This window comes from Pseudophryne corroboree, chromosome 8 (genome assembly GCF_028390025.1).
Source record: "Pseudophryne corroboree isolate aPseCor3 chromosome 8, aPseCor3.hap2, whole genome shotgun sequence".
NCBI lineage: Eukaryota > Metazoa > Chordata > Amphibia > Anura > Myobatrachidae > Pseudophryne > Pseudophryne corroboree.
The window spans coordinates 79,984,982-80,009,521 of record NC_086451.1 but is presented as its reverse complement, the minus strand read 5'-3'; the positions used below and the strand labels follow the sequence as shown (position 1 = coordinate 80,009,521).

General features: G+C 47.2%; 1 protein-coding gene across 3 annotated transcripts in view; it reads right to left on the bottom strand.

Moving 5' to 3' along the window:
- RALGDS (ral guanine nucleotide dissociation stimulator) overlaps positions 1–24,540 on the bottom strand; it is a 270,581-nt gene that overhangs the window by 211,984 nt on the left and 34,057 nt on the right. Inside the window, exon 1 of one of the 3 annotated variants that reach the window (XM_063936743.1) lies at positions 18,001–18,083. The exons of 1 other annotated variant lie outside the window; for it this stretch is intronic. The gene's annotated coding sequence lies outside the window, so the exon portion shown is untranslated. Of the gene's footprint in view, positions 1–17,969; positions 18,084–24,540 lie in introns of those variants that run through there. One more of the 3 variants, XM_063936744.1, reaches the window with a different exon arrangement.

Below are 24,540 nucleotides of genomic sequence, written 5' to 3'. Positions count from 1 at the left end.
TCAGGTGCCGTTTAACTACGTGCTCGTAATGAGTATGAGTATAAAGAGCTTGGGCACCACGGTGTATATCTTTCATTTTGGCATGTGATACAGTCATTACTTCAGGCAGTACTTTTCCAATATAACACAATCCTTCAGAGTTTGGGGCAAGCCACTTATACGCCTTCCTCCCGCATATGAAATATGCATCATCGGGGAGAACATATGGGACGGAGTAGGACATAACCATATTACACATCTTCCATGTGAAATCTCCTAACCCTAATTCTCCCATCTGTCTGGTACACGTATCAGTTTGTACGATATGTGCACAGTATCCTGGTGATACCTCTCCAACTCTCGTAATCCTACTTCCTAGGGTATACCTATATCGGAAAGATTTTTCTCTACTGGCTATGTGGCGTATAAGCTCTGTATCTGTCGGCATTCTATCTGCTCTATATGAAAAGGTCATGGTTTGGTTACTCCATGACACTTCCCAATTTCCCGGCTTTCGGGGATTGGAAATGTTAAAACATATTAGGGATCTATCCACATGATATTGGTGGAGCTTCAAACTAGGAGGACTGGAGATATTAAACCTCCTGTCCACCGGTCTCCCACCCTTTAGCTCAAGTACCTCCCCTACCGTTAAAGGAAATGGTACTAGTCCTGATTTGCTATGACCTTGAGGTACTTGAGAGCATACCCAACAATCTGTTTGATTTAACACACTACCCACTAAGGAGTGATAGTCACTCAAGGGGTGCCGGTCCATGTGGATATTAAAACTGGATTGGCATTTCTTGATGCACCCATCCTCAACTACATTGTCACAGAGCCTACAGATACAGTTTTCTTCAGCTAACAATCCTTTACAATTCCTTCTATTGTCAATGCTATCGGATCGTTTTCTGATACTCGCCTTTACTTGTTGGTTAAGTTGTTCTTGGAAAACTACGCCTCCATCTTTGTCATCAGAACCCATTCCAGAACCTTTCTCGACCTCCATGGTACTGTCGCCGGAACAGACTGCTCTGGTCAACATCATGGTCAACAGGAAAATCCGGATCACAGTCTCTTGGGGCAAGTCCATCTTATAGGAGGAAACGAAGAAGAATGAGAAGGGGGAAAAAAAAATAATTTGAGGGAGAGGGGATGGGAAGTGGAGAAAAACAATAAAAGGGAACAGGGAATCGACAACTGCTTTTGATCTTGTGATTATAAATGCTCAGGTGCCGCCTCAGTCCTCCTGGAACAGACACTCCAGTGATACAACTTCCTCTACCGTCTGTTCCTTATCACGGGACCTCTCTGGATCAGCAACCTTCTTACAATGGGACGAAAAACCCAAGTCTCTCTCTCGGCAACCTTCAATGCTGTAGTGCTAGTCAATAAGACTTGGTATGGTCCTTCCCATCTGTCAATAAGGCAACCTGAGCGTAGAAAATTCAATGTCATGACAATTACTATCTGGTAAATCAGGAATCACTAACTTCAAATTATCATTTTGATTCCTTAGCTGTTTACTCATGTTAATCAGGTACTTTACAGTCACTTCATTGTTACACTTCAAATCATCCTGAGGGTTAATCATAACATGCGGTTGTCGACCAAACAAGATTTCAAAGGGAGACAGATTAAGAGGGGACCTGGGAGTGGTTCTGATGCTGTACAGTACTATGGGTAAAGCTTCTGGCCATGTCAATCCTGTTTCTGCCATAACTTTGCTCAGTTTATTTTTAATAGTGCTGTTCACTCTTTCCACCTTCGCACTCGCCTGTGGACGGTATGGAGTGTGCAGCTTGCTATCAATTCCCATCAACTTACACATTCCTTGAAAGACATCACCTGTAAAATGGGTACCCCTATCACTTTCGATAATTCTAGGGATACCATATCTACATACAAATTCCTGCACAATTTTCTTAGCAGTGAACATAGCGGTATTTGTGGCCGCAGGAAATGCTTCGACCCAATTTGAGAATACATCTATACAAACAAGTACATATTTCAAATTTCGACAAGGGGGTAATTGAATAAAGTCAATCTGTATTACCTGAAAAGGGCCGCCTGTAGGTGGGATATGCGATGGTTCTGTTGGTATTGCCTTTCCGATATTCTTTCTCAAACAGGTAAGGCATGACATTGCTCTTTTACCTGCATGAGATGAAAATCCTGGGGCGCACCAATATGCTCTTACCAACTTACACATTCCCTCCTTGCCCAGATGAGTCAGCCCGTGTGCTGCCTCAGCTAAACATGGAAGATATGCTCTGGGGGCCACTGGTTTACCCTGTCCATCTGTCCAGAGTCCTGAGGACTCCTGGCCATATCCCTTTGCCTTCCAGACTGCCTTTTCCTGTGTGGAACACAAATTTTGCATCTCACACAACTTCTGTGTGTTGATGGTATTGAATACCATCAGTTGTGTGGTGTCTGTCTGTCTGTCTGGGGGTACCAGCTGCTAACTTAGCAGCTTCGTCTGCTCGGCTGTTACCAAGTGATACTGGGTCCTGGCTATATGTGTGTGCTTTACACTTGATAACAGCCACTCTGTCGGGTTCCTGTATCGCTGTTAGAAGCCTTTTTATGTGAGCTGCATGCGCTACCGGTGTACCAGCTGCCGTCATGAAATTTCTGAGGCGCCATAGGGCTCCGAAATCATGGACTACCCCGAATGCGTATCTAGAGTCGGTGTAGATATTGGCTGATTTGCCCTTAGCCAATTCACATGCTCTGGTTAGGGCGACCAGTTCAGCAACCTGGGCTGAGTGAGGTGGGCCTAGCGGTTCTGCTTCTATGGTGCCTTGGTCATCTACAACTGCGTATCCAGTACACAAGTCTCCCGAGTCCGACTGTCTGTGACAACTACCATCCGTGTAGAAGGTAAGATCTACATCTTCCAGTGGGTTGTCACTGATGTCAGGCCTTGCGGTAAAATTTTGGGTCAAATATTCCATACAATCATGTGTGTCCTCCTTTGTATTAAATTCTCCTTCCCCACCACTCTCATCCTCCACCCTTTGTGCCTGTCCAGGCACACCAGGGAGATATGTTGCAGGATTTAATGCACTGCATCTCCTTATGGTGATGTTTACGGGGGCTATTAGTGCCAATTCCCATCTTGTAAACCGCGCTGATGAGACATGTCTGGTTTGGGCAGAATTTAGCAAGGCTGACACTGCATGTGGTGTATGAATTGTGAGGTTGTGACCTAGCACTACATCTTCGCTTTTCGTTACTAGCAATGCTATCGCAGCAACGCTTCGCAAGCATGTGGGGAGGGATCGCGCTACCGTATCTAGCTGAGCGCTGTAGTATGCTACCGGCCTGCTGGCATCACCGTGCTTTTGGGTTAGGACGCCTGCTGCGCAACCAGCACTTTCTGTTCCGTACAGCTCAAAGGGTTTCCCATAGTCTGGCATACCTAATGCTGGTGCCTGCGTTAGGCACTGTTTAAGTCTCTCAAATGCCATCTCGGACTCGTCTGTGTGCGAAATCCGATCAGGCTTGTTTGAGAAAACCATCTCCTGCAAAGGTAATGCTAGAATGGAAAATCCTGGGATCCAGTTACGGCAATACCCACACATTCCTAAAAACGTTCTGATCTGTTGCTGGATTTGTGGCAGAGTCATGTCTCTAATTGCTTGAATTCTATCAGCGGTCAGGTGTCTCAGTCCTTGTGTTAGACAGTGTCCCAAATATTTTACTTTAGTTTGGCATAATTGCAACTTGTCTTTGGAAACCTTGTGTCCTGTGTCTGAAAGATGAAACAGGAGCTGTTTCGTATCCTTCAGGGATGCTTCCAATGAATCTGAACACAGTAGTAAATCATCCACGTACTGTATCAATACTGATCCACTCTCTTGTTGGAAAGACTGTAAACCATGGGTCTTCAACCTGTGTCCCTCCAGCTGTTGTGAAACTACACATCCCAGCATGCCCTGCTCAGTTTTAGCATGCCTTAATAGCAAAACGGTGGCAGGGCATGCTGGGATGTGCAGTTCCACAGCAGCAGGAGGGCCGCAGGTTGAAGACCCATGCTGTAAACAATCATGCAAAGCCTGGGAAAATATACTTGGACTGTCTATGAAACCTTGTGGTAATCGAGTCCATGTGTATTGGACTCCTCTGTATGTAAATGCAAACAAATATTGGCTGTCAGGGTGCAGAGGTACCGAAAAGAAAGCGGAGCAGAGGTCAATAACAGTGAAAGATTTCGCAGTGGGAGGGATTTGCATATGGATGACAGCTGGATTTGGCACTACGGGGAACTGACTCTCAACTATTTTGTTAATCCCCCTTAGATCCTGCACTAGCCTGTAACCCCTCCCCCCACTCTTTTTAACAGGGAAGATGGGACTATTGGCTGTGCTGGATGTTCTTACCAGAATGCCCTGTTGTAGCAAGCGCTCTATTACTGGGTATACTCCTAACTCCACCTCTGGCTTCAGAGGGTATTGTGGGATTTTTGGAGCTATCCTACCATCTTTTACTTGCACAACTACTGGAGCTACGTTTGCCATCAATCCAGTGTCTTGTCCGTCTTTAGTCCACAGTGACTCTGGTATCTGGGATGACATTTCTTCTACTTGGGATGGAGTCCTATTTGTCATAATGGTATGTGACATTAATTTTGATGGGGAGTCTAACATGTCTCGCACTTCCTGAGCGTGATTCTCAGGTATGTTCAAGAATACACCTTCAGGAGTACAATAAATGACGCACCCCATTTTACACAATAAGTCTCTTCCCAGGAGATTTGTCGGTGCCGATGCAGCCAGCAAAAAGGAATGCTTGGTATGTAAAGGCCCTATTGTAATCTCGGCTGGTTTGCTAACAGGGTAATGCTGGACTACTCCCGTTACTCCCATGGCTGGAATTGTCTTACCAGTGGTTCTCATGCCCACTGTCGAATTTATCACTGATTTGGCCGCCCCCGTATCTACAAGAAAGTTTAATGTTTTACCAGCTACATTAATTGCAATTTCGGGTTCACTTCCAAGACTTGCAATCAATTTTACTGGCTGCAGATTACAGGTATTGCCACACCCCTATTGGGTATGGTGACCTCCCTGAATCCCGCTGGCAGCAACTACTTGTGAAGGGGTTAAATGGGAACTACCAGAGGCTTGCCAGTCCCTGTTCGGGGGGTATCTTTTTGTTTCCCCTGCATGTGGCTCATAACTCAGTTTCTGCGGACCCTGCTCCCAATGTCGTGTGTCGTGTCGTTGTCTAGGGGGTTGATAAGACTTTTGTATGTTTCTCGATTTACAGTCTCGTGCAAAGTGTCCCTCTCTATGACAGAAATAACAGGTTACCACATTTGACTTACCCACAGGGTTTGGTGATCTATACAAAGGCTGCCTTGTGGTCAGGGCCTGTATACTTACGGCCATTAACTTATCACCTTGTAATTCCCTGTGTCTGGTGATATTCCGATCGTGATCCACAGCCGCCTCTCTCAAAGTAGCCACCGACAGACCTCGCCAACATGGTTGCGTGGTCTGTACCCTTGTCTTTAATGCCTCTTTTAAACCATCCATTAGTACAGATACTGCTACTTCTCGATGGTTTATGTTTGTTTTAATGTCCTCTATGCCTGTGTATTTTGCCATATCTAGTAATGCCCTGTGAAAATATTCTGCAGCAGTTTCTGACTCTTTTTGTTTAATGGAGAAAATCTTGTTCCATTTAACTACAGCTGGAAAATACTCCTTTAACTGTAAACTTATCCTTTTTACATTGTCTTTGTTGTACACATCTGTAAGAGGTACATCCTGATCCAATCCACAGTCAGCTAAAAATTGAGCCGAGTCGACATTGGAGGGTAAACAAGCCCTCAGCAATACCTGCCAGTCTTTGTTATTGGGCTCTAAAGTGTTCCCTAGGTCTCTGATGTATTTCTGGCTAGCAACTAAGTCTTTCCTAGGGTCAGGGAATTCAGACACTATGGTTCTTAATTCCATTCGGGAAAATGGGCTGTACATGGCAATGTTCCTAACAGGAGTGACTCCTGACGTGTCAGTTTTCCCATTTGGCACTGCTATTACCCTAACAGGATTTAGTATAGCGACATCATTCTGTGTAGATTCTACAGCCTGTGGTGAAATGGTTTCAGCATAGTGTATGGTGCCGTACTTACCCGTAGATACGACCTCACCTGTCCCTCCGCTAGGGGGCTTTGTTACTAATCTTAAGGGTTGGGCCGTGCCTACTGTTGTTTCTGATATGGTGGCTGCTAGAGAGAGTGCCGATATTGTTGCCGATTCGTCCTCTTGATCACACTCCTGGGGAAAGTTCAAAACAGGGTACAACTTGCACGGGTTAATACTTGCATTGGTTAACTTATTAACATTTACACAGTTGCTAAGTGTTTGTTTGTTACACCCTAATGCGTCATTCTCCGCAACCAATTTCTCTCCTGATATGTATGGTGGCGGCGGGGCCGTGGCTATCAGTTTCTTGATAGGATTAGATCCCGCCGCCTGAGCCAATCCTCTCTGTATTTCACCCTCCTGTTGCCATAACTGCAAATAATCATAATGTTTGATTCGTCTCTTTGTTGATTTAATGAGACATATCCTCCTCCTTAGATTTTGTAACACTTCTGGGCTAAAGCTGCCTACTCTTGGGAACTTCTCCCCGTCATGCACCGTCATTCTCTCCCATTCATCACATAAAACCTCTGTGTGTGAACCGTATTTTTCACACATTACGTACCTTGCCGACCCGATTGGTCGGTTTACTGAATCAACCCGAACCGAGGTTGATCGCCCCCTACCTGAACAATTGGCCCCCATACCTGTAGGTGTTGCTTTCACCACCTCTGACCTTCAATCAGGGTCTTCAGCGAACCCTTACAAAAACCAAAATGTTCAAGATAGGCTGACGGTGGCGGTTTACCGAGTACCCCACTCACTCGCCCACGCCGACCAATACGACCTACACACTGCCCTAGTGCTGGCGTACTCGACCCAGGGCCCCTATGAACCTTCGTTTACTGGAACATGTGAGTGTGATCCGCAGAGCATTAACCCTTTCCAGTAACTGTTGGTTGTTGGATAATTCCTGAGTGACCAGCGAACTTCCCTTTAGAAAATAAAAAATTACACAAATCACGTCAGAATGTACAAATAGTGTTTATGACCCGTTTCGTACACAAATGGTACTGGTCAGATTAACTAATGCACACAATTACGTGCGGTACAATCGTTCAGCACATAAGCAACTAATCTTATGTGCGGAGCGACCAGTGGAATCGAAAATTGCGGCTGCGAATTCCTTCAGCATGAGCTTTATTGGCCTATATGGGTTCTGCACCAACCCCCTGGGTTGTGCTCTTTTCTCTATTTATAGCGGACTTCCTTGTCTGCTGTACTTGGACCTCCTGGTCTGTTCTGGACCTCCTGGTCTGTGCTACAGTATGACCTCCTGGTCTGCTATACTCTAATGCTCAGATTTTTATGTTTAACAGGGGATGCCTCCCTTGCCACCATGCACGTCACTTACATGTATGTACCCTGCGAGAACTCGACTTCTTGTGGTTCAACCTCAAAAAATGGTATAAACTTATATATGCAAACACTCACTCACCACATGTACACTTTTGTTTCTATTTCTATTTCTGCGCAGAAATTTTCTTTCCTTTAGACCAGATGTGTTGTAAATTTGGAGAAGGATCTGTTAGTCTAGATTTCGGACACTAAAATAGATTTGCGCTATTTATCGCGTTGCCACCTTTTCGCCTGTTACAATAACACTAGCGTGTGATTTGAGTTACGTGGGCGTACCCGGACGCTCCGTTGCGTAATATACGCTGCGTGCGACGGCCTTTGAGTTGCGTACGCGAGTCTCACCCTTTGTTAGAGACACGTGTACACAAAGCAAATATCCACCGTAACACAATTTTACACGTTTATCAATGTAGGTGATCCTCGATCATCTACCGAACACCACACCAATCTCTCCTTGTATCTTTAGGTAGAGCTGCGTGCGTGCTTTGCAATTTATCCCTTTGTATTACTTTTACACTTTAACTATGAAATAGCGACAAATCTCTCTTAGCACGTTTATCAATTATAAAATGGCAAACAGGAGAGTGATATATGAAAATACACGAATGAAAAGAAATGCAGATATATGCGTGCGTGCGTACGCAAGACAGAAATAAACAGTTGTTTTTTTTTAAAGACACTAGCGTGTTGTTCTTACCTCCGGTTCCGGATTCCCTCAGCACCCTTTACTAAGCGAAGCAGACGCTTATCCAGACAGCACTACGAGGAATATGATCTCCCGCCCTTTGCTGATGGATAATGTGTGCTGAAATTACCTAGTGCAGATATGTGAAGGACGGACGAGCCGCCAATTGATAAAGCTAAATATTTATCTTACTTAAAACCCTTTAAGAGGCCTAAGAACACTGTACGCTATTGACGTCTGGAGTACCGTAAGGGTACGCACGTTGCGTAACAATCGCTTAGCCGAGGTCGAGACGCTCACGCGTTACGTTCGCTCACGGCCAAGAGATCACAGGCAGGCCCGCTATTGGCTGCAGACTAACGTTATGGTTCGCTATAGCGTAGCGGACGCTCGGGATCACGAGGAGATCACCAGCGGCGCAGACGCTCACAATGTTAAACCTTTACATGTAAACCATGAACAATGTATTATACAGAAAAACCTTAGTGTAATGGTGGGGTGTAGATGCAACACGATGTAACCTTATTAACTTAAAGTTGTTCGAGCGTCTCCGACGCTCTGAGAATACTTAACACTATAAGAAATACACAAATACCGGGCTTAGGGTCTAACGCCTTATATGAATGTTATACTTGCAAAAGAATAATACAATACAAGTCATACACTACCAATATAACATAGACTAACTAACCAGATAACTACACAGGAAATACAATACAATACAAGTACGTTTAAGGGAAAATGAGAGAAAGAGGAGAAGAGAGAGAGAGAGAGAGATATGGCCCACAATACCAATAAAGACAATATGATTGCGGAGAAAACTTCCGCACAAGGGGAACGATCGCATGCGCCTCTGGATATCCAGCTCCCGATTATCAGCAATGAGAACCGTTGAAGAGTGAGAGCTGGATATGATCGGCTTGTCTATTTATGCCCCACACACAATGCAATTCAATGGTCCCTACAATCTCATTGTTCATTGGACACAGGAATTCGTCTTCGCATTATAACAAAAGGTCATAGGTTGGTTCATACAGGTGGGCTGTGACTATTTCCAACTGCTCAGGTGGGTGGGAAACTAGGTTTCCCGCCGCATGGATAAGTAAGTGCAAACAATAGTAAAAGTACATAAACTTCTTATGTCCATAACTATTCGCACGAGCGATTAATCTGCTCCAAACCAACACCGGAATATTGCTAATTAAATACTCTTCCGATGGATACTAAACACCACTGTATGACTCATGTCTGACCCTTCGTATCAAACAAAGAGGGATCTCTATGTCCATGAACATGCTATATTAACTAAACTTTCAGAATCTATCAAAGGGACCATAATCTATAAAATACATTATATAGTTAAAATATGTTACGAACGAGTCGCCCGCCAGACGCACATAAACTTTACCGTAAATGCGCACACTGTGCGCCCGCGGGTGCACGCAACAGCGAGTATGCGCACGCACGGCAGGGCTCATGAACGTGCAACAGGCACTCACATGAGGTGCAAATATGGCAGTGTGTAGCGTGATATTTTTCTGACTTTGACAATCCTTTTTTCAGTAACCTGGAGTGACGTGCCATTTGCTTATTCAGCAATAGAGGGACTATATATATATATATATATATATATATATATAAATACCTAGGAGCATATTCAATTAGGCGAGGAAGCCGTTGGGATGAGTTAACTGCAGAAGGGCAATTCAGCCTAACGAGTTACGCACAGAATCTGCCTAACGTAAGACATTTAAAAATGTGCAACTAATTCAATCGGCCGCTAATATCCAAATGAAAGTAACATATTATCATCACTAAATGTCCTGAGTGTGTGGCTGTGGTGATGTCAGACAATTTATTTATTGCAAAAAAATAAGATTTTACTTACCGGTAAATCTATTTCTCGTAGTCCGTAGTGGATGCTGGGGACTCCGTAAGGACCATGGGGATAGACGGGCTCCGCAGGAGACATGGGCACTTTAAGAAAGAATTTAGGTTCTGGTGTGCACTGGCTCCTCCTTCTATGCCCCTCCTCCAGACCTCAGTTAGAGAAACTGTGCCCAGAAGAGCTGACAGTACAAGGAAAGGATTTTGGTAATCCAGGGCAAGATTCATACCAGCCACACCAATCACACCGTATAACATGTGATAACAACCAGTTAACAGCATGACAAATAACAGAGCATCAGGTCCAACCCTGATGCAACCATAACTTAACCCTTATTGAAGCAATAACTATATACAAGTATTAGAATGTAAGCTCTCACGAGCAGGGCCCTCTTCCCTCATGTGCTTATCCTTTCTTACTTTAATAATCTTCAACTGCATCAACTCCAGCAGTCTTCTGCCACCTGATACTTATTCCAGTGTCATCTGCTGATGTAACTATGTTTATTTACCCTGTACTTGTCCTATACTGTCATCAACTGTAAGTTGCTGTTTTCCTGTTTGATTATTCATGTACTCTGTAATTGGGCGCTGCGGAACCCTTGTGGCGCCATATAAATAAAGGATAATAATAATAATAATAATATTGCAGAAGAAGTCCGCACTTGGGACGGGCGCCCTGCATCCACTACGGACTACGAGAAATAGATTTACCGGTAAGTAAAATCTTATTTTCTCTAACGTCCTAGTGGATGCTGGGGACTCCGTAAGGACCATGGGGATTATACCAAAGCTCCCAAACGGGCGGGAGAGTGCGGATGACTCTGCAGCACCGATTGAGCAAACACAAGGTCCTCCTCAGCAAGGGTATCAAACTTGTAGAACTTTGCAAAAGTGTTTGAACCTGACCAAGTAGCCGCTCGGCAAAGCTGTAATGCCAAGACCCCTCGGGAAGCCGCCCAAGAAGAGCCCACCTTCCTAGTGGAATGGGCCTTTACTGATTTTGGCAGCCGCAATCCAGCCGCAGAATGAGCCTGCTGAATCGTGTTACAGATCCAGCGAGCAATAGTTTGCTTTGAAGCAGGAGCACCAAGCTTGTTGGAAGCATACAGGATAAACAAAGACTATGTTTTCCTGACCCTAGCCGTTCTGGCTACATAAACCTTCAAAGCCCTGACCACATCAATTAACTCGGAATCCTCCAAGTCCGTAGTAGCCACAGGCACCACAATAGGTTGGTTTATATGAAAGGATGAAACCACTTTCGGCAGAAATTGTGAACGGGTCCGCAATTCTGCTCTATCCGCATGGAAAACCAGATAGGGGCTTTTATGTGACAAAGCCGCCAACTCTGACACACGCCTAGCCGAAGCCAAGGCTAATAGCATGACTACCTTCCACGTGAGATATTTCAACTCCACCGTTTTGAGTGGTTCAAACCAGTGGGATTTCAGGAAACTCAACACCACGTTAAGATCCCAAGGTGCCACTGGAGGCACAAAAGGGGGCTCAATATGCAGCACTCCCTTTACAAACGTCTGAACTTCAGGTAGAGAAGCCAACTCTTTTTGAAAGAAAATGGATAGGGCCGAAATCTGGACCTTAATGGAACCCAATTTTAGGCCCAAATTCACTCCGGACTGTAGGAAGTGAAGGAAACGGCCCAGCTGGAATTCCTCCGTAGGAGCATTCCTGGCCTCACACCAAGCAACATATTTTCGCCATATACGGTGATAATGTTGAGCTGTCACGTCCTTCCTAGCCTTTATCAGCGTAGGAATGACCTCATCCGGAATGCCTTTCTCTGCTAGGATCCGGCGTTCAACCGCCATGCCGTCAAACGCAGCCGCGGTAAGTCTTGGAACAGACAGGGCCCCTGTTGCAACAAGTCCTGTCTTAGAGGAAGAGGCCACGGGTCTTCTGTGAGCATTTCTTGCAGATCTGGATACCAAGTCCTTCGTGGCCAATCTGGAACAATGAGTATTGTTCTCACTCCTCTTTTTCTTATTATCCTCAACACCTTGGGTATGAGAGGAAGAGGAGGAAATACATAAACCGACTGGAACACCCACGGTGTCACCAGGGCGTCTACAGCTATCGCCTGAGGGTCTCTTGACCTGGCGCAATACCGCTGTAGCTTTTTGTTGAGGCGGGATGCCATCATGTCCACCTGTGGCAGTTCCCACCGACTTGTAATCTGTGCGAAGACTTCCTGATGAAGTCCCCACTCTCCCGGGTGGAGGTCATGTCTGCTGAGGAAGTCTGCTTCCCAGTTGTCCACTCCTGGGATGAACACTGCTGACAGTGCACTTACGTGATTCTCCGCCCAGCAAAGAATCTTGGTGGCTTCCGCCATCGCCACTCTGCTCCTTGTGCCGCCTTGGCGGTTTAGATGAGCCACTGCGGTGATGTTGTCTGACTGAATCAGAACCGGTTGGTCGCAAAGCAGGGTCTCCGCTTGACGTAGGGCGTTGTATATGACCCTTAGTTCCAGGATGTTGAAAGTCTCTTGACTTGAGCACAGACCTTGGAAATTTCTTCCCTGTGTGACTGCACCCCAACCTCGGAGGCGCGCGTCCGTGGTCACCAGGACCCAGTCCTGAATGCCGAATCTGCGGCCCTCGAGAAGGTGAGCGCTCTGTAGCCACAACAGGAGTGACACCCTGGCCCTGGGGGATAGGGTGATTAACCGATGCATCTGAAGATGTGATCCGGATCACTTGTCCAGTAAGTCCCATTGAAAAGTCCTCGCATGGAACCTGCCGAAGGGAATGGCCTCGTATGATGCCACCATCTTTCCCAGGACACGAGTGCAGTGATGCACTGACACCTGTTTTGGTTTTAAAAGGTTCCTGACCAGTGTCATGAGTTCCTGAGCTTTCTCCAACAGGAGATAAACCCTTTTCTGGTCTGTGTCTAGAATCATGCCCAGGAGAGGCAGACGAGTCGTAGGAACCAACTGCGACTTTGGAATATTTAGAATCCAGCCGTATTGCCGTAACACTTCCAGAGAAAGTGCTACGCTGATCAGCAACTGCTCTCTCGATCTCGCTTTTATGAGGAGATCTTCCAAGTATGGGATAATTGTGACTCCTTGCTTTCGCAGGAGTACCATCATTTCCGCCATTACCTTGGTAAATATTCTCGGTGCCGTGGAGAGACCAAACGGCAACGTCTGAAATTGGTAATGACAATCCTGTACCACAAATCTGAGGTACGCCTGATGAGGTGGATAAATGGGGACATGAAGGTATGCATCCTTTATGTCCAGAGACACCATAAAATCCCCCCCTTCCAGGCTTGCGATGACCGCTCTCAGCGATTCCATCTTGAACTTGAACCTTTTCAGGTATATGTTCAGGGATTTTAAATTCAATATGGGTCTGACCGAACCGTCCGGTTTCGGGACTACAAACATGGTCGAATAATAACCCCTTCCTTGTTGAAGGAGGGGAACCTTGATCACCACCTGTTGAAGATACAATTTGTGAACTGCAGTTAACACTATTTCCCTCTCGTGGGGGGAAGCTGGCAGGTCCGATTTGAGGTATCGGTGAGGGGGCATCTCCTAGAATTCCAGCTTGTATCCCTGAGACACAATCTCTATTGCCCAGGAATCCAACTGGGAGTGAACCCACTTGTGGCTGAAATTTCGAAGACGTGCCCCCACCGGGCCTAGCTCCGCTTGTGGAGCCCCAGCGTCATGCAGTGGATTTTGTAGAGGCCGGGGAGGACTTCTGTTCCTGGGAACTAGCTGTGTTGTGCAGCTTCTTTCCTCTGCCCCTGCCTCTGCCAAGAAACGATGCACCTCGGACTTTCTTGTTTTTCTGTGATCGAAAGGACTGCATTTCATAACACGGTGCTCTCTTAGGCTGTGAGGAAACATATAGCAAAAAATTTGACTTTCCAGCAGTAGCTGTGGAGACCAGGTCCGAGAGACCCTCCCCAAACAATTCCTCAACCTTGTAAGGTAAAACCTCCATATGCCTTTTTGAGTCGGCATCACCTGTCCATTGCCGAGTCCACAGGACCCTTCTGGCAGAAAATAAGATTTTACTCACCGGTAAATCTATTTTTCATAGTCCGTAGTGGATGCTGGGGACTCCGTAAGGACCATGGGGAATAGACGGGCTCTGCAGGAGACTGGGCACTCTAAAGAAAGATTTAGTACTACCTGGTGTGCACTGGCTCCTCCCTCTATGCCCCTCCTCCAGACCTCAGTTAAGGAAACTGTGCCCGGAAGAGCTGACATTACAAGGAAAGGATTTTGGAATCCAGGGTAAGACTCATACCAGCCACACCAATCACACCGTATAACTTGTGATAAACTTACCCAGTTAACAGTATGAACAACAACAGAGCATCCAACAACAGATGCCAATATAACATAACCCTTTTATTAAGCAATAACTATATACACGTATTGCAGAAAGTCCGCACTTGGGACGGGCGCCCAGCATCCACTACGGACTACGAGAAATAGATTTACCGGTGAGTAAAATCTTATTTTCTCTAACGTCCTAGTGGATGCTGGGGACTCCGTAAGGACCATGGGGATTATACCAAAAGCTCCCAAACGGGCGGGAGAGTGCAGATGACTCTGCAGCACCGAATGGGCAAACACAAGGTCCTCCTCAGCCAGGGTATCAAACTTATAGAACTTTGCAAAGGTGTTTGAACCCGACCAAGTAGCTGCTCGGCAAAGCTGTAATGCCGAGACCCCTCGGGCAGCTGCCCAAGAAGAGACCACTTTCCTTGTGGAAGGGGCTTTCACTGATTTTGGATGCGGCAAACCAGCCGCAGAATGAGCCTGCTGAATCGTGCTACAGATCCAGCGAGCAATGGTTTGCTTTGAAGCAGGAGCACCCAGCTTGTTGGATGCATACAGGATAAACAGCGAGTCAGTCTTCCTGACTCCAGCCGTCCTGGCTACATAGATCTTCAAAGCCCTGACTACATCAAGCAACTTGGAATCCTCCAAGTCACGAGTAGCCGCAGGCAGCACAATAGGTTGGTTCAAATGAAAAGATGACCTCATCTTCGGCAGAAATTGCGGACGAGTCCGTAATTCTGCCCTGTCCATATGGAAAACCAGATATGGGCTTTTACATGACAAAGCCGCCAATTCTGACACACGCCTAGCCGAATGCTAAGGCCAATAGCATGACCACCTTCCACGTGAGATACTTTAGCTCCACAGTCTTAAGTGGCTCAAACCAGTGGGATTTCAGGAAACCCAACACCACGTTGAGATCCCAAGGTGCCACTGGTGGCACAAAAGGGGGCTGAATATGCAGCACTCCCTTAACAAACGTCTGAACTTCAGGAAGAGAAGCCAGTTCCTTTTGAAAGAAAATGGATAGGGCCGAAATCTGGACCTTTATGGACCCCAACTTCAGGCCCATAGTCACTCCAGACTGTAGGAAGTGCAGGAACCGGCCCAGCTGGAATTCCTCTGTAGGGGCCCTCCTGGCCTCACACCAGGCAACATATTTTCGCCATAGACGGTGATAATGCTTTGCTGTCACGTCCTTCCTAGCCTTTATCAGCGTAGGAATAACTTCATCCGGAATGCCTTTTTCCGCTAGGATCTGGCGTTCAACCGCCATGCCGTCAAACGCAGCCGCGGTAAGTCTTGGAACAGACAGGGCCCTTGTTGCAACAGGTCCTGTCTGAGAGGCAGAGGCCATGGGTCCTCTGTGAGCATTTCTTGCAATTCCGGGCACCAAGTCCTTCTTGGCCAATCCAGAACAATGAGTATTGGCCCTCATTCCGAGTTGATCGCTCGCAAGGCGATTTTAGCAGAGTTACACACGCTAAGCCGCCGCCTACTGGGAGTGAATCTTAGCTTCTTAAAATTGCGACCGATGTATTCGCAATATTGCGATTACTAACTACTTAGCAGTTTCAGAGTAGCTTCAGACTTACTCTGCCTGTGCGATCAGTTCAGTGCTTGTCGTTCCTGTTTTGACGTCACAAACACACCCAGCGTTCGCCCAGACACTCCCCCGTTTCCCCGGCCACTCCTGCGTTTTTTCCGGAAACGGTAGTGTTTTTTCCCGCACGCCCATAAAACGGCCTGTTTCCGCCCAGTAACACCCATTTCCTGTCAATCACATTACGATCGCCGGAGCGATGAAAAAGCAGTGAGTAAAAATTCTATCTCCATTGTAAAATTACTTGGCGCAGTCGCAGTGCGAATATTGCGCATGCGTACTAAGCGGAATTTCACTGCGATGCGATGAAAAATACCGAGCGATCAACTCGGAATGAGGGCCATTGTTCCCACTCCTCTTTTTCTCACAATTCTCAGCACCTTTGGTATGAGAGGAAGAGGAGGAAACACATAGACGGACTGGAACACCCACGGTGTTACAAGTGCGTCCACAGCTATCGCCTGAGGGTCTCTTGACCTGGCGCAATACCTTTTTAGCTTTTTGTTGAGACGGGACGCCATCATGTCCACCTGTGGCAGTTCCCATCGATTTGCAATCTGCGTGAAATAAAAATGGTGGTCACCAGCGCTAGGTAAGTATATATATAATAATACACTAATTATAAAAATTCAGGACGGTAGGTTATGTTGAAATAATGTATATAGTAAATTTAATAAGTGTAACCCCGGTTCACCTTCCAGTGAACTAGAGTTTAATGTAAGTTAAGTGCCTCCACCCAAACTTATGGATTGTAAGAAAATGTTTGAATATATATATACATACAGTATATCTAATATTTAGGGTCAGTTTGGGAAAACCCATATAAAGTCATACAATTACTCCTGCCATATGAAGAGTTACCTGTATTCCGTGGATTACTGTCCTTTTCTTTCTTGACTACCAGTTAAGTGAAACACAGTACCACAATGATTTTATATTTCAGAGTATTTACTTTGTTATATATTCAATCCATAACACAATAGTTAACATGGCTTTAACCTTGTAAATAACACTTCATATATTTTACATATTTTCACCATTAACGGTAAGTTATAACATTACTACTCACTGAAACTTATTAGTTATCACTTACTACCCTCACCCATTAATAAATCAGTTACTATTAGAATAATAGTTTAAAGATAAACTATATTGCATTAACTCTCAGTACTGTAGCAATTCTAGTAAATTATACTCTCTAAATGGATTAGTCATTCATCATATTAACAACCGATTACTATAATAGTTTATAGGTAATATATATATATATGCATATATATGTGTATATCCTTCTTTTACTTATAAATGAATGGAGTATCTGTTCCTCACTTAAGGCTTGTGTCTATTTGTTGGTTTCTCCTGAATTGAGTCGCAGTATATCCTTTCTCATACTTATTGCAGGTGGTGATACAATTTAGTTACTTGTAGTACACAAGGTATCCTCTTACTGCTACATAAGTATAATTGTATCCATCTGGTATTAAATGTTGAACTTCTGAAGGAAATGACTAATAACTGAAAATACCAACTGTATCCACTAGATGCCACTACTAGTAAGCTTTCCTTTTGGAAAATATAAACTGCAGCATAGTCTTTTCTTTTATAAGGTGGAAACTGCTAATTAATATATGCCAGTATCACTGTTAAGTATAGCTCTCCTTGACTATTCTGTAAAGCATCTCCAAGTGTCATTATACAATTTGATTGCTGATACTATCCCCTGGTTGTTATGATTCAGTACGCAGGCAGGGAATTTACCGGATAGGAATATATATATATATATATATATATATATATATATATATATATATATCTTTCTCCTTATGAATAGGTAATATGGGGTGAGCTTGACAGCCTTGTACTACACTCGTCTCAGTAGCAGTTGTTTGTTTGTTTTCTAATTGGAGAGGTGTAGCCATCCTGTGTGCGGCATCTGTGATAGTATTAGTACTGAGTGCATACCTATAGTGAGTAAGTGCATATCGTAACAGACCTCAGATGTCTTCTCAATTGGCTCCAGCCAATTGCGCGATGTTAGATGTATTAGCCAAGCCCCCGGGCACTCGTATTGGCCAACCTTCAATTTGTAGACTCCTGCTGACAGCCTGGTAAGTGTCTGTACTGTGTCTCTCAATAGCCACCAGATATGGAGGGGGAGGTCAGCAATCAGTGGAGACGGCAGGCTCCCTCTCTCTCCGTCACCTTGAATAATATAGGAGGCTGCGCTGACTCTTCACTGGCAATACTCGATACTGCCCGGCACCTGAGCCGCGTCTCCTTCACTCCCCCATGCCGTCACTCCATCGTGGGCACCGCCTCCTCTAATGACCGCATCTCTCTCTCCCCGGCTCAGCAATACGGCTCCGGCACAGTGCACTACCGCCCGCTGTTGACTCTCCCCTCGCCCCCAGCAACCGCCGAGAGTTATCAGCTCCACTAGCGCTGCCAGAGAAAGGGGATCAGCTCCAGAGGCTGTGCACTCGATCAATCCCCCCCTCCGCAGAATGTGCCCGTATTTATATCCAAGTGTAGGGTCGCGCGGTGCGGGTCCTTTCCCGCCGAGGTCTCGAGAGTCACCTGCACATACATGTGCCCAGATTCACCTCAGGGCATCTGTCCTCCAATCAGGTAAGAGAAATTTTCAATCCAGCTCAATGCAGGATGGTCACCTCACAATCATGAGGCAAATGGGAATACTCATACAAAATTCCATATTACCTCATGAACCTGCACTCCCATATCACAGGGTGATTACACAGTTATATACCTATAATGTATAATTATTTAACTATATTCAAGGAATTTAATTAAATATAAATATCTGTGTACAGATTTAGATGAACAATACAGATATAGATTAACTATATATATAGAGGCACATTAATCATATGCCAAAGCCCTAGCACAGATATATATACACCCAATATACATTAACCAACATGTAATGTAATTATATAAGTATATGCTACATAAGGATAATATCTTAAAATCACAGATGCCTTTACAACACAATTAAAGGTTAACTAGGTGCTTCATCGCGCCCTACGGGCTCTCTTCACACCGTCGCAAGGGGCTACGCCCCCTTAACCCTTGCATGCCTTTCTGGGGTTTAATATTTGTATTATATGGAGTATTACCTGCATTCCTTTGTTAGTGGTTAAATATTGCACAATGAAAGGGCGTGCGATGGTGAAAGAGGCGCAGCCCCTTGCGACGGCGTGAACAGCACCTGCAGGGCACGATGTACAGAATGTAGCGGGTGCGGGGGGGACTGCGGATGGTGTCTGTAGATGCTGCGGGTGGAGGGGAGGCAGAAGTGGGCGTGGGGCCCGGATGGGGAAGGTTCGGGAGGTGCTGCGCGTGGGGGAGGGGCAGAGGAGTGGGGGATGCAGATGGGGGAGGGGTCCGGAGGCACTGAAGGTGGGGGAGGGGCAGGGGTGCCACGGGTGGGAGAGGGGCAGGTGTGGGGATGTTGTGGATGGATGAAGGGTTCCGGAGGTGCTGTGGGATGGGAAGGGACGGGAGTGCCGGGGGTGGGGTAGGGGACCGCAGGCACCATGGGTAGGGTAGGGGCAGGTACGGGTGTTGCGGCGGATGGGAAAGGAGGTCCGGAGGTGCTGCAGGTGGTGGAGGGGCAGGTGCGGGGGTGCCATTGGTGGGGGAGGGGTGGGTGAGGGGGGGACCGCTGATGGAGGAGGGTGTCTGCAGATGCTGCGGGTGGAGGGGGGCAGGTGTGGGGGGAGACATATAAGGGGGGTGAATGGTGGAAGGGGCCTGGAGGTGCTGTGGGTGGTGAAGGGGTGGAGGAGTGGGAGCCACGGGTGGTGTAGGGGGTCTGGAGGCACAGCATGTGGGGGAGGGGTGGAGTGCCGCATGTGGTGGAGGGGAAGGTGCGGAGGTGTGGTGCATTGGGGAGAGGTCTGGAGGCGCTGCGGGTACTGTATATGCCATAAAAGGTAGTTGGAGGGTATGCTGTAACAGGGCCAGGACAGGGATGACAGGGTCAGTACAGGGTTGACGAGGCCAGGACAGGGGTGACAGGGTCAGAACAGGGGTGACGGTGCCAGGACAGGGGTGACGGGGCCAGGATAGGGGTGACGGGGCCAGGACAGGGGTGACGGGGCCAGGACAGAAATGATAGGGACAGGATAAGGGTGACAGGGCCAGGATAAGGGTGAAAGGGCCAGGATAAGGGTGGCAGGGCAAGGCCAGGGGTGACAGGGACATGACAGAACACAGGGCACGGGAGAGATTGGTATTAGGGACAAAACAGTGGTGACAGACAGATGTGTCTTACCGGAGTCACTGCTGCTGGCTGCTGCTGTTCCACTCCAACCTGTTGGGATCTGCTGCTGCTGGAGACTTGGCATGGCTGACTCTCTCAGGCTGGATTCCTGCTTCCTCTGCCCGTCCGCATCCCTCCCCCCCTCCTCAGTCACACACCGCAGACCTCGCACAGCTGCCGGGCACTGTGGTAAGGTGAGACTGGAAATGACTGGTTAGCCCCCAGGAGATGCTGCGGCTGGAGGGAGGAGGGGGTCATAGCATGCACGTGGCGCGGACCTCACGGCTTCCGGGCACTGTGGTAAGGGGAGACTGGGAGTGACTGGTTAGCTCCCAGGAGACGCTGTGGCTGGAGGGAGGAGTGGGTCAGAGCCTGCAAGCAGCTCGAATTTCTGTAGCGCTACCCGCCAGCTAAAGTGTGTGAAGGAGCTGGGTGCACCTCACTGCGGGTGGCAGTGCTGCAGCTAGCGGTGGGGTTGCTGGGGCTGGAGATAACAGAGGCAGTACGGAACCTGCACAGCGGCAGGTGCCCCACTAAACTGCAGCTAAGAAGTGTGGAGTGTGCTAAAAAGTGACGCTCCTCCGCACCAGAGAGACCCTGCTGAGTATGCCGATGTGGGGGGTCAAGCACACAGTGAGCCGGTGCCCGTCTGTCTGTATGACATACCCCTCACACACCCCCATACCTCCCAAATGTCCCGATTTTTGCGGGACAGTCCCATTTTTTGGGGTCTGTCCCGCTGTCCCACCCGCGGGTCGCAGTGTCCGGCGGTGGGGGGGGGGGGCAGTTGGAAAGCTCCTGTACTCGCTGTTCTGCTTAGCAGAGCAGCGGTGAATAGTGGAGACAGAGGGAGAGGGGGCATCAGGGGGTACGGATTAATGGGGGGGTTCCAGCAGCAGAGCCGGATTAAGGTGGGGGGGGGGCAGGGGATACGTACCGTTGGCCCCACAGTTTTAGGGGGCCCCCCGGCTGGAGTAGCTCTGTTCCAGCTCAGAAGCTCCCCCCCCCGTCCTGCCAGCAACAGCGGCAGCATTTGTGCTACAGTCAGCACACGCTGCTGCATATTGGCAGGTCTGTGGTGTTGCAGGGAGGCAGCAGCCTCCCTGCTTTCTTCTCCCTGTGCGGGTGTGTAGGGGGGAGCGACCACCTCCTCTGGATTTAGCCCTAGCTGAGGGGCCAAATTCCCATCAAAAAAATAAAAATAAAAAGCGAAATTTGCATAAGGGGGCGTGGCCACGTGGGCCCCGATTAGGCCACGCCCACAGCCCACAGCAGGCACAGCAATGAGATAGGGCTCCCCTGTCACAAGTGCCCTGGGCCCCCCGGACTCATAATCAGCCCCTGGGAGCATGCCAGCAGCTCACAGAGCGCTGGGCATGCTCCCTCACTGACGAAAACGGGGCCCTCCCGTGAAGCCACGCCCCCTTTTCGCCGAGTGTGTTTCCCTCCTTCTGCCTGGATAAAGCTCCTGCAGAAAGCTGGGAGGTCTGCACCCCTGCCTGTGCCATGCCCAATGCCCATGCTATCTGCTTCTGCTCCTAGTCTCCTGTAGAGTTGGCCAGATCTCTGTGACTCATTTGACTAACTCCGCCCAGTGTTGTAACTCCGCCCAGCGTTAGCAAATGAATCACAAGGTCACAGAATAGGGCTATTATATAGGAGATTAATCATATAAAATGACACATCTACATATCTCCTCAATAAGGATTAGTTCATACCCCGGCTAGGACTCCCTCTGGAATTATATCCATGTGAGTTGTAGGAGAATTGATGAAAGCAATGGAGTTAGAAAAGTCCCTGTTAAGCATACAAATGCAAGCGTTTTCAAGCAGATAGGGAAACTCCAATTTCTCCGCAGATGGTGATGTCCAAGGGAAATTCTGTCCAATTAGTGCCGTATGGGTAGCGAGAATGACGATATCCAACAATATTGAGGTGATTTTTTGAAGATGTGTCCGGCAGTCTCTAACTCAACGCGTTTCGCTGGTGTTGACACCCAGCTTCCTCAGGAGTGAATGGTAGAGTACTGACCCTGGGCTCCTTATGAACCCTGAGTAAGTAGTAAAATTTTAGACACCTGAAAAACATATAACATAAGCACTATATCCCTAAAGACAATTGTATTACTTTATAAGTAAATAATTTATAAATATTATTATAGTTTCTCATACTATTGGTTAATTTTAGATTTACTGTCTTTTTACTGAGCAAAATGACTGCGATAGCTATACATCTAATGCTGGGAGATTTACTATGTGTTTATGTTTCCATATCCACTTAGAATGTGATTATATGGGGATCGCCGGGCTGGTGCGCACGCGCGAGCCGTGTGCGGTCCGTGCTCGCTGGGCTCCCTGCGGCCTGTTGCCATGGTGCGGCATCCCGACTTCGATCACGTGACCACTCACGTGTGTCGACGTCACGGGTCGCGCGGCATGGTGGGGGGCCGCTGGATTGTCCTGACGAGTGCGGACGTGCGCGCGGCTGGCGCAGGCGCACCAGCAGGGCGTGACTCAAGTTTGGGTCAGACTAGTCACCTGACCCATATAGACCAACTATCTTGAAGTAAACGGATCATGTGACGATGTGTAGTCACATGACCGGACTTGATGAAACTATATAGAACTTTAAGGTATATTTTAAACACTTTCTAAAACTCGTTTTTGGGTATAAAATGATATTTATACATGTGAGACCAATACCAACACGAACAGTATATTATTTTTATACTTTTATTTGGACGGTCATGTTTGTTGAATAATTGTATTTCAGGTGTCTAAAAGTTTACTAATTACTCAGGGTTCATAAGGAGCCCAGGGTCAGTACTCTACAATTCACTCCTGAGGAAGCTGGGTGTCAACACCAGCGAAACGCGTTGAGTTAGAGACTGCCGGACACATCTTCAAAAAATCACCTCAATATTGTTGGATATCGTCATTCTCGCTACCCATACGGCACTAATTGGACAGCATTTCCCTTGGACATTACCATCTGCGGAGAAATTGGAGTTTCCCTATCTGCTTGAAAATGCTTGCATTGGTATGCTTAACAGGGACTTTTCTAACTCCATTGCTTTCATCAATTCTCCTACAACTCACATGGATATAATTCCAGAGGGAGTCCTAGCCGGGGTATGAACTAATCCTTATTGAGGAGATATGTGGATGTGTCATTTTATATGATTAATTAACCTTTAATTGTGTTGTAAAGGCATCTGTGATTTTAAGATATTATCCTTATTAAATTTACTATATACATTATTTCAACATAACCTACCGTCCTGAATTTTTATAATTAGTGTATTATTATATATATATACTTACCTAGCGCTGGTGACCACCATTTTTATTGTACATACTCCTTTGGGGAATTACCACCCCCTACACCAGCAGCTTTTTGACAGCGCACTCTCTCTATTTCTTTGCACTTATTTGCAATCTGCGTGAAGACTTCTTGATGAAGTCCCCACTCTCCCGGGTGGAGGTCGTGCCTGCTGAGGAAGTCTGCTTCCCAGTTGTCCACTCCCGGAATGAACACTGCTGACAGTGCTAGTACGTGATTCTCCGCCCAACGAAGAATCCTGGTGGCTTCTGCCATTGCCACCCTGCTTCTTGTGCCGCCCTGGCGGTTTACATGGGCCACTGCAGTGATGTTGTCTGACTGAATCAGCACTGGTTGGTTTCGAAGCAGAGGCTCCGCTTGACTCAGGGCGTTGTATACGGCCCTTAGTTCCAGGATATTGATGTGCAGACAAGTCTCCTGACTTGACCACAGCCCCTGGAAGTTTCTTCCCTGAGTGACTGCCCCCCATCCTCGGAGGTTTGCATCCGTGGTCACCAGGACCCAGTCCTGTATGCCGAACCTGCGGCCCTCGAGGAGGTGAGCACTCTGCAGCCACCACAGAAGAGACACCCTGGCCCTGGGGGACAGGGTGATCAGCCGATGCATCTGAAGATGCGATCCGGACCACTTGTCCAACAGACCCCACTGAAAGATCCTCGCATGGAACCTGCCGAAGGGAATGGCTTCGTATGACGCCACCATCTTTCCCAGGACTCGCGTGCAGTGATGCACCGACACCTGTTTTGGTTTTAGGAGGTCTCTGACCAGAGTCACGAGCTCCTGAGCCTTTTCCTCTGGGAGAAACACCTTTTTCTGGCTTGTGTCCAGAATCATGCCCAGGAAGGGCAGACGCGTCGTAGGAATCAGCTGCGACTTTGGAATATTCAGAATCCAGCCGTGCTGTCG